Source organism: Ailuropoda melanoleuca, chromosome 16 (genome assembly GCF_002007445.2).
Source record: "Ailuropoda melanoleuca isolate Jingjing chromosome 16, ASM200744v2, whole genome shotgun sequence".
Classification (NCBI taxonomy): domain Eukaryota; kingdom Metazoa; phylum Chordata; class Mammalia; order Carnivora; family Ursidae; genus Ailuropoda; species Ailuropoda melanoleuca.
In genome coordinates, this window is record NC_048233.1 from 70,566,149 (window position 1) to 70,574,782 (window position 8,634).

At 40.9% G+C, this 8,634-nt stretch overlaps 1 long non-coding RNA gene across 1 annotated transcript in view; it reads right to left on the reverse strand.

The window, feature by feature from the left end:
• LOC117796738 overlaps positions 1-7,310 on the reverse strand; it is a 455,682-nt gene extending 448,372 nt beyond the window's left edge. The window contains exon 1 of the long non-coding RNA XR_004621395.1: positions 6,529-7,310. This is a non-coding gene — a long non-coding RNA (uncharacterized LOC117796738). The remainder of the gene's footprint in view (positions 1-6,528) is intronic.
• Positions 7,311-8,634: the final 1,324 nt, after the last annotated feature.

Sequence of the window (8,634 nt, forward strand, 5' to 3'; positions counted from 1 at the left end):
CTTCTGCCATTACCAATTGCCAATATGGCACAGGATACCAAACATTCAAATGAGATTTAGGTAATTGTCAACGTCAGGCTCTACCTCAGAGCATTGACGGTTGGGTATTATCAGGAACCCATTGGTTAAGGAGGTGACCATTCAGAGGTCCCTTAGAAACAGAGACCACATCTTTCCACTGATAGAATGAGCCCTGTCATGACAACAAGATTATTTGATTTGCATTTAGAGAAGACTTACTTCTCAACCGTCCTATAATCAAGGATTTATGTGAAGAAGCATTGGGTTTGCAACCTAAAACTTTAAAAAAATATATGATATGTATATATAGGATATATATCCTTATGTATACATAGAAGAATATACAGAACTTTGAAGTCAGCCAGAATTTGGGGCAAAGGAATGAATCATTCTTTGCTTCATCTGTAATATGGGAATGCTATCTTACTTTTCTTTGAGAAGTATAAATAATATAACCTACATAGCACAGTGTCTGGCACATCGAATATATTTGTGGACCATGAGAATTAGTTATAATTTATGATAGCACCTCAATGTGTGCACCTGCAGTATATTACTCGGGGAATTTATTTAGTTCGGTGCACTGCTCTAACCACAAATCCTGATGCAAGTTTACAGGCCTCTATCACACCCTCGAGCATTTGCTATTTTGACCAACTGACATCCCTCGTCCCTTTCTTACTCTACTAGATTTGGATTTTAAGAATGGAGCCTTAAAATGCAGGGAACGTGGTTCTGGTCTTCCTTCTTGGCAAGCCATAAAATAGGCTCTATCCATTCATTAAAAGGATAGAAAACCCCACCATCTGAAGGACAAAACCCTGCTCCCTTCATTCCTAGGGAAAGGCTGACTTTGCAGAACAGAAATACCTGGGTCAAGTGGTACCAGCCATGCAGAGTTAGCAAAGCAGAACTGAACTCATCACTGACAGCTCATCTCAGCTCCAACAGGAACAAGGATTTTTACATCTTTTGCAATATGTTCTTGAACGAAATAAAGGTCAAGCACAATGACACAGACCTACATAGGTCATTTTCCTGCAGCGCAATCTTAATCCCGTTTTAACTATCAAGTTCAAATTCCAGGGGACAGCCTTGAAACTGCAGCATGACCCATCCAAATGCAGGAATTGCAGCAAAGAAGCATGAGCAGAGAGAGGCCTTCTAGATTCCCCACAGCAGTGATCACAGTGCTTGTACCAGGTAGGTGTTTAATAAATATACATCCTTTCATTGACTGTGAACAATACGAGATGTTAGATAAAGAGCAGTGTTAACACCACTTGCTGACATGTGAATTGTGTTTCTGCAACCACATATGGATGGGTGCACATGATTCTCGCTATTTACATTCAGTATCATTTTGGAAGTTCTGAGCATAAGTGAGGTGACATCTGGAAAGGGCACTTTGGTTGCTCTGAGAAAGGATCTGATGAAATCATGGTACATGAAATGAGCTAATTTACAGAAATATAGCTTTCTCTCTCCCATTTTACTTAGCTCTCAGATTACATTTGAGGCTTTTGCCTACTCACATAAGTTACATAAATACACTAAATTAGAGTGGTCTTCCTAATTCTTAAGCCAGATGAAGAAAAAGGAGAGAATATAGGTGAACTACCTATACAGGTCCAGTTCTTTGTTAAGGATTTTACCAAGTGCTGTTATAGTTGACCCTTCAACAACGTAGGTTTGAACAGTGCGAGTCCATTTAGACGTGGGTGTTTTACATACAGTGCAGTAAATATACCTTCGTTTGGATTTTCTTAAAAACATTTTCTTTTCTCTAACTTTATTGTAATACAGTATATAATACATATTACAAAATATATGTTAATTGACTATGTTATCAGTAAGGTTTCTGGTCAACAGGAGGCTATTAAATTTTGGGGAGTCAAAAGTTATAGGAGATTTTCTACTGCCTGGAGGGTGGCATCCCTAATCCCCACATTATTCAAGGGCCAAGTGCATATACACTCATTTATTCATATGTCACGGAGGCCCATTGAAGGATTGATCATCCCTGTTTTACAGATTGGATAACTGAGGCTCCAAGAGATTAGATATCCATCCCCAATTCTGTCTAACTCCAAAGCCAGTGCTCATCACCAACACATTTTCTTGTCATAATGATCTCTAACTCAGTCCTTTAACCCTGGTCTATCTGTCCCCCAAACCTAACTAGGTATGACAATCATCATCAGGACCTATGTTATCATGATAAATAAATATCCTATTGATACAGTTTCCACGTTTAACTCAACTTCTAGTCAACAGCCTCATTGTTGACTGGAGTTTTCTAGAATCCACAAACCCTGTAATGATCTGTGTATTTCCAGACAAAAGGCTAAATGCCCAAGTCTTTCTCACCCTTTTTGGATACTCAACAACAGTGGATTAGGGTCACCACATTTTCTATTTTTCATGAATCTAAAGTTATACCTCCTACAGGTTGGTCAATTACTTGCACATATATATACAAGCTCATATGCACATGCGTGCACACATACACAATCCCACAACCAAGAATGTTCCACAAAAATTACCAAGATGAGGTATAGTCAACACATTTGTGAAACACCCCAATTTTAATACCACAAATATTGTTCACCTATCAGGAAGATCAGTTCTCTAATCAATTGAAAGTCATATAGAAGAAATTATTTTGTAAAGTCTTAAACCAAATATGAAGTCGTCATTACCATAGTCCCTTACATTTCCACAGCAATGTGCAATTACAGATCATTTTATTCTGTAATATTGCATCATAATCCCCATGACAACACTGTAAATTAGGAATGTTTATTTCTAAACTGTATAGGAAGAAATCAGAGTTCTGAGATTTTGAGTGACTTACTGACCATCAAGGAGCACTGTCAATGCTTGACTGACACCTCATTCTCACTCCAAGTCCTTCCTTCTCTGGATTCTAAAACCAGTCTCCCCCCAACCCCCCTTTTACCTGTGACTATTGAGTGGTCTCAAATGGGGATTCAGATAATTAAGTGAATTGATTTAGTCCATTGCAAAGCCCCTGTTCTAGTTGCACTTTAATTAACCCATCTTTTCCTTTGCAATTCAATGGGGGAACCCTGAGAAGTTGTTTCTCAGTGATAAAGAACAATAGCAAAAATATACAAGCATGCATCTGTCATCAGAGACTGTATCTACTTCATCCCAAGAGTCTGCATTTTCTGCTGTAGGCTGATGCTGGAGCCTATTCTATTAGCATTAGCCCCAATGTCAGCCTCAGTTCGTCGATCTAACACACAGCTCCAGGCTGTTGTAATGACTCAGCAATCAAAACTTCAAGTTCAGTCCGCCTGGTCCTCACCTACCTCCAGGGCTAGAGCTGCAAGAGCTCCCTTTTGCTCTTCAGTTTACAGGGTGATCTTTCTGGCTTCCTTTAAAGGTTCTCAGTAGCTGACCTTCCAGCTGTCAGCTCTGTTTGTTACAGAAGGAAAGAGCCATTCATGTGTTAAGTGTCCTCGGTCTTAAAAACATAGAAACACACTGGAGAATGTTGGGCCTGGTTGGCTCACTTGAGCAAAGACCCACAGAAAGGCTGGCCAAGTGACTGGAACTAAATAGAGAAGGAATTGGAATTTCCTTTATTCTCCCCCAAATAAACAAACTCAAGGCATCCCTTTACTAATTAATTCTTTTACAAAAAATTACTCTGCATATATTCCTTCTAGAGAATCCTAGCCTTTTCCTTGGCAACTCCGATAGGTTACCTGTACTGAAACAAAAAAAGTTCCCTCCCTCCCTTTTCTGTTCTGAACTCACTAAGCAAGAAAACACACTCTGTTAAACTAAAAAAAACAAAAACAAACAAACAAACAAAAAAACCCACCACCACCAACAAAAAAAAACATACTCTATCACAAAACAAATCTGGAAAAGACAGAAGAAAGTCATAGATCTGGGGCCTGTTCTGACTGAAAGCTGTTTTCCTTTGCTCTGACCTAAGCTAATAAAGATGCAAAGTTACAACTGCTCAAATACCATCAGGAAAACTTGACCTACCAGGGAGATGCTTTACTCATTGCAGGAACTGTAATCAGCATACCCTGAGTTGGCTTGTACCCCACTTCTATTATTAGCTGAAAATAAGTGATAATGAAAGTGTTGCTATCGCTAGAAGATTCACTCATTACAATTACTGAATCTCAAATACACAAAAGCCAAGATGTTATCCTTATTATTTTTAAGACGGTGTTGAGAATAATCTGCAATTAATTTTTTCTTTAAACCAACACCACAAGTCTAAATATACCCACCCTGGGTGAGAATGTGAATGGGAGGGGAACAGTCAGAATTAAATAGCCTCAGTAAGAAGAGGCATTAATTTGCCAACTTCCAGAACGACATTTTCAAGGGGCTTCTCCTTATTCAGAACAGTCCCCACACAAAATAAAGACATAACATACTGTCCCCTGTACCCGGTCCTGGTCACCAAAAGCTGCATGTTCCTGAGGAGCTGCCTAACCTAAGGGAAGGTGATGGTCCAGGCAGAGTATGGGGAACTCCACTCCCCGGACACAACCCCCTTTCCCCCCCCGCCCCTCCCCCCAGCTCCAGAGCATGAAGCTCCTCAGAGGGGTACCCTGTGTTTCCCGCACATGTAGGACATTTGCCTTCAGGTTTCACAAGTCCCAGGTTGTTTGCTCCACAAGGAAAATGAAATTTTATTTGGAGTTTCTCCTAGGTTTCAATCATTTAAAAATGAAAAAAAAAAAAAAAAAAGCCCCTTTCTGATAAAGGAAACGTAACTGGAATCTCTGAGTAACAGATGAAACTATCCTGAGCAGAAATAGTTGACAAGAATGACAGAGCATACATTATACCGACACGACATAGTTTTCCCATAGTAGCTTCACGGGGAGCAGTGAGCAGAGGAAATGCCAACTGGGGGGTGGGTGCAGAGGCATCTTTTAACATTGGCCCTCCTTAAATGGGTTCTTTCATACCACTTTGCAAAAACATCAGATAGACAGAAGGGATAGTCTATGGCAAGACCAGGATATAAGCCCATCTTTAAGTTTTTTCTTTCTTTCTTTTTAGTTCAGGATTAGGGGGAAATCCCTTTTAGAGAAAATAGTCTTAATGTTTTGAGTATGAGCTCTGACATCTCTCAAGTTGGACGCCCCAGTACATCTTTGACCCCCAACTGTCTCTGAAGAAAGCTCAGGTTACAAGTTGCATCATCTCTCTATCCCCACATAGACATCCCCACTTGGAAACACCTGTGTGTGCGTTCCTCTGCCTCGTTAACGTACCTGCCAGCTCTTCCATGAAAATGTTCACAGTAACAGTTCGAGTTGGCCAACACTCCATGAAATCTCACCATTCCTTTTAGGATAAACCATCCACTTGTACTGACGGAGGAAGACTGAATGAAGTTCTATTGCTTTGGGGGGGAGGGAGTGGCTTCAGCATTTTAGAGATATATTTACAAGTGATTCTCACTTCTTGGGAGAAGCTAAGTGATGCTAGTGCAGAGATAAAAATACAGCTCCAGGAACACAGACGCTAACACAGTGAAATGCTACTTTGCTTTAATTAAATCACCTCGGGATGGAAATAGGTAAAACACTATCTGCATTTTACTTTGAAGGAAAGGGAAAGGAAAAAAAGAAAAAGAAAAAAAGAGGCACAGCAAACCACCAGGAAACACTAAAGGGACAGAGTTAGGCAAGGTGCTTGTCAAAAGTCACCTGAATTCCTGATACCGCCTGCTTGCTTTTACAGCCAAGAGCAGACAATTAGGAGCAATTTGCAACTGCACTGCCTTCTCCAGGGACCACGTAGGGTAAGGGGATGTTCCAAAATGAGAGACACTAGTCTTAATCAGGGGACACAGCATTCAGAAAGGTTAATGAGATGCGATCGCAAGCGAATCAGTGCAAAAAAGGAGGTTCAAAATACTAAACAATTTCCACTTTGTTCTCATTTGTTCCAATTAAGAGCTATTGAAACAGCTTTTCTGTATTCCACACATTCACTACTCTCCAGAGGAGATTTAACTATTCCAGAAAAAAATAAGTGCCATGGGTGGGGGAAAAAAGTCTACTATTAAGTTATCATAAAAGTCCAGATTACACCCCCAACCCCCACCCTGAGTCTCTGAGCAGACACACTTTCGCCTCTTACTCAGAGCCTCTGCCAGTCGCTTTTCTGATTCCACCCCCCCCCCCAAATTTAGAGAGCATTTCAGGGAGGGAGAAGGCTGGAATTATTTTTTTTCTCCAGATTTCATAGAAGCAGAATTCACTGTGAAAATGTTAGATAAATAAGAGGAAAAGGGATGGGGGATGGTTATACAAATGGAAATAATCTCCTTGGCATGAAAATAGCCCCAAAATGCCACACACTGAGTTCTTCTGAGCATTACAGGCTCTAAAAACGCACTTATAAACTGCATATGGATTTCCAAAAACAAACAGGAAAGCACAAACATTGCAAGAAAACAAGGACCAAGATCTCAGGAGTCCCGTGACTTACCTTCCTATGGATCCTCAAAGTTCACCAAGGAAAATTTAAAATCCTCTAGCTTATCTTGCACTACTCTATTTTCTTCTTCTTTTTTTAAGTCACATAGGAGAAAAATAATCAGTATTCAAAGGTTCCATTTATCTGATCTTCCAGCACCAGCAAAAAAACGTGTCCAAGAGACTCCGCCAAAAAGTAAGCCAAAAACTCATCAAAGGCAAAAAGAGAAAGGGGGAGTGGGGAAGGAAGGGAATGGTGAAGGCTGGGGGCTACAGACTGAGTCCAAGTGCCCAGAGAATATTTTCACGCTGTTGAAATCTCCTACTGTACGATATACCTGCTTTGGTTGTCTCACACACACACACACACACACACACACACTCTCTCTCTCTCTCTCACGGACACTCGCACATCCTCTTTCACGCAAAAGCAGGCGCCCACACTCACAAACACACACAAACACACACAAACACACACACTCACACAGCAGTGTAATGAAAACTGTCAGTAGTAACCTCCAATAGCTGCTGGGTGCTGCAGACGGTAGGGCTCACGGTTACCTTCCCAGATCGGTGTAGGATCAAAAGAACATCCAAAATCAGGGGGGGCCCCCAGGACAAGGTAGATTCCGGATCCCTCTCCCCCAGGCAGATTCATCAAGCCAGGAGCAGGTCAATCAGCAGAGGTGTCTGCTTGCAGGGTGCCCCGGATTATGGCAAGGTTATTAATCTTGATGTGCTGCATCCCCCACCCCCAACACTCGGCAGCCTGCATTGAGATGATTGCCAGAGCTGTGTCTGTCCCTGTTCTACTGCATTTTGCTCAGCCCTCTGATGCTGCAAGTGAGACACGGTGGAGGCAAGAATACTAATAAGGTGGTTAGCTACAGTTTCTTCAAGGCAGCCAGTACAGTAAATGTGTACTTCCCCGTGCTCTGTGTGTGTGCCTGCGTGTCTGCAGGGAGGGCAGTGAATCCATCTCCGGCCAGAAGGCAACATTGTAACCTCCCTGGAAGGACTAGATCATCGGAATCATCACGGTCCTGCAATGGCATTGTCTAGGACAGTATTTTGTTTGGAATAAAGAAAAAAAGGCGGGGGCAGTTAATGATTCGGAAGCCTAGAGCTGGCATTTGAATGAGAGGGGGGAGAAAAAAAAAATGTCCAGGGAGACAAATTAGCTTTATAAATAGGCTCCAAGGAGACCAAGGCAAAATTTTAACATGCTGCTGCCCTGGCTGTTAAATGGAAATACAAAGCAATTTCAAAAACCGGCTCTAGCCTATAAATCTTGGAGCTGGCAACAAGTATCTGAATTTGACTGATGGGACTATGGATAAATGGATTCCTGGTAATATAAAAAGTTTGCTCATGCATTCTGCTTTGTAGCCACGCACCGATGTGTGCAGGGATCTAGGTACAGTTCATTCATTTTCAATATGGATTTAGGCTCTATCTCTTCACAGTTTTACTCTGATGCACAGTTTTAATCACATAACTGTCATATTGTGGAGAATATCTGAGTGGCATGATGTCATTAGGGGGAGTGGTTGCTGACTGCCCATAGTAAATATTACTATATATAATATTCTTACATGGAAGGAGTTTGGGGTTTTCAGGGGGATAAAATGTAGGATATCTCTTTTAGTGCCAAACAATGAGGAGAAAATATGTGAATGTGTTAAGTGAATAATTCCGCAGCCTCTGGAGTGCTCATTTCTCTTCTAGAATTGGGTCTCATATCATAATAACTCTTCTTTAGTCAAGGATACCCACTTAGTTCCTTAAGGTGAATTAAATTGGTATTATCTGAATATGTAAATCTTGGACAGTTGGAGAAGGGAGATAAGGATGAATTATGGAGCACTGCAATACCAGGAATTGCCAGCAGATGTCACAAAAGAGGACATAGGTAAAAGAATTCTACCGTCAACTGCAAACATGTAATCTAACAGATTTTAATCAAATTTATAAAATTAATCTGAAATGCTAAATTTTTATAAAATTTAAAGGTGAAAGTAAGAACTTGGAGGGCACCTTGCATTTCCCCCAAATATCACTCTTAAGTCACTCTTTTACAAACTCCAGGTTATCTGTTACAGATATGAGAAAGAAAATA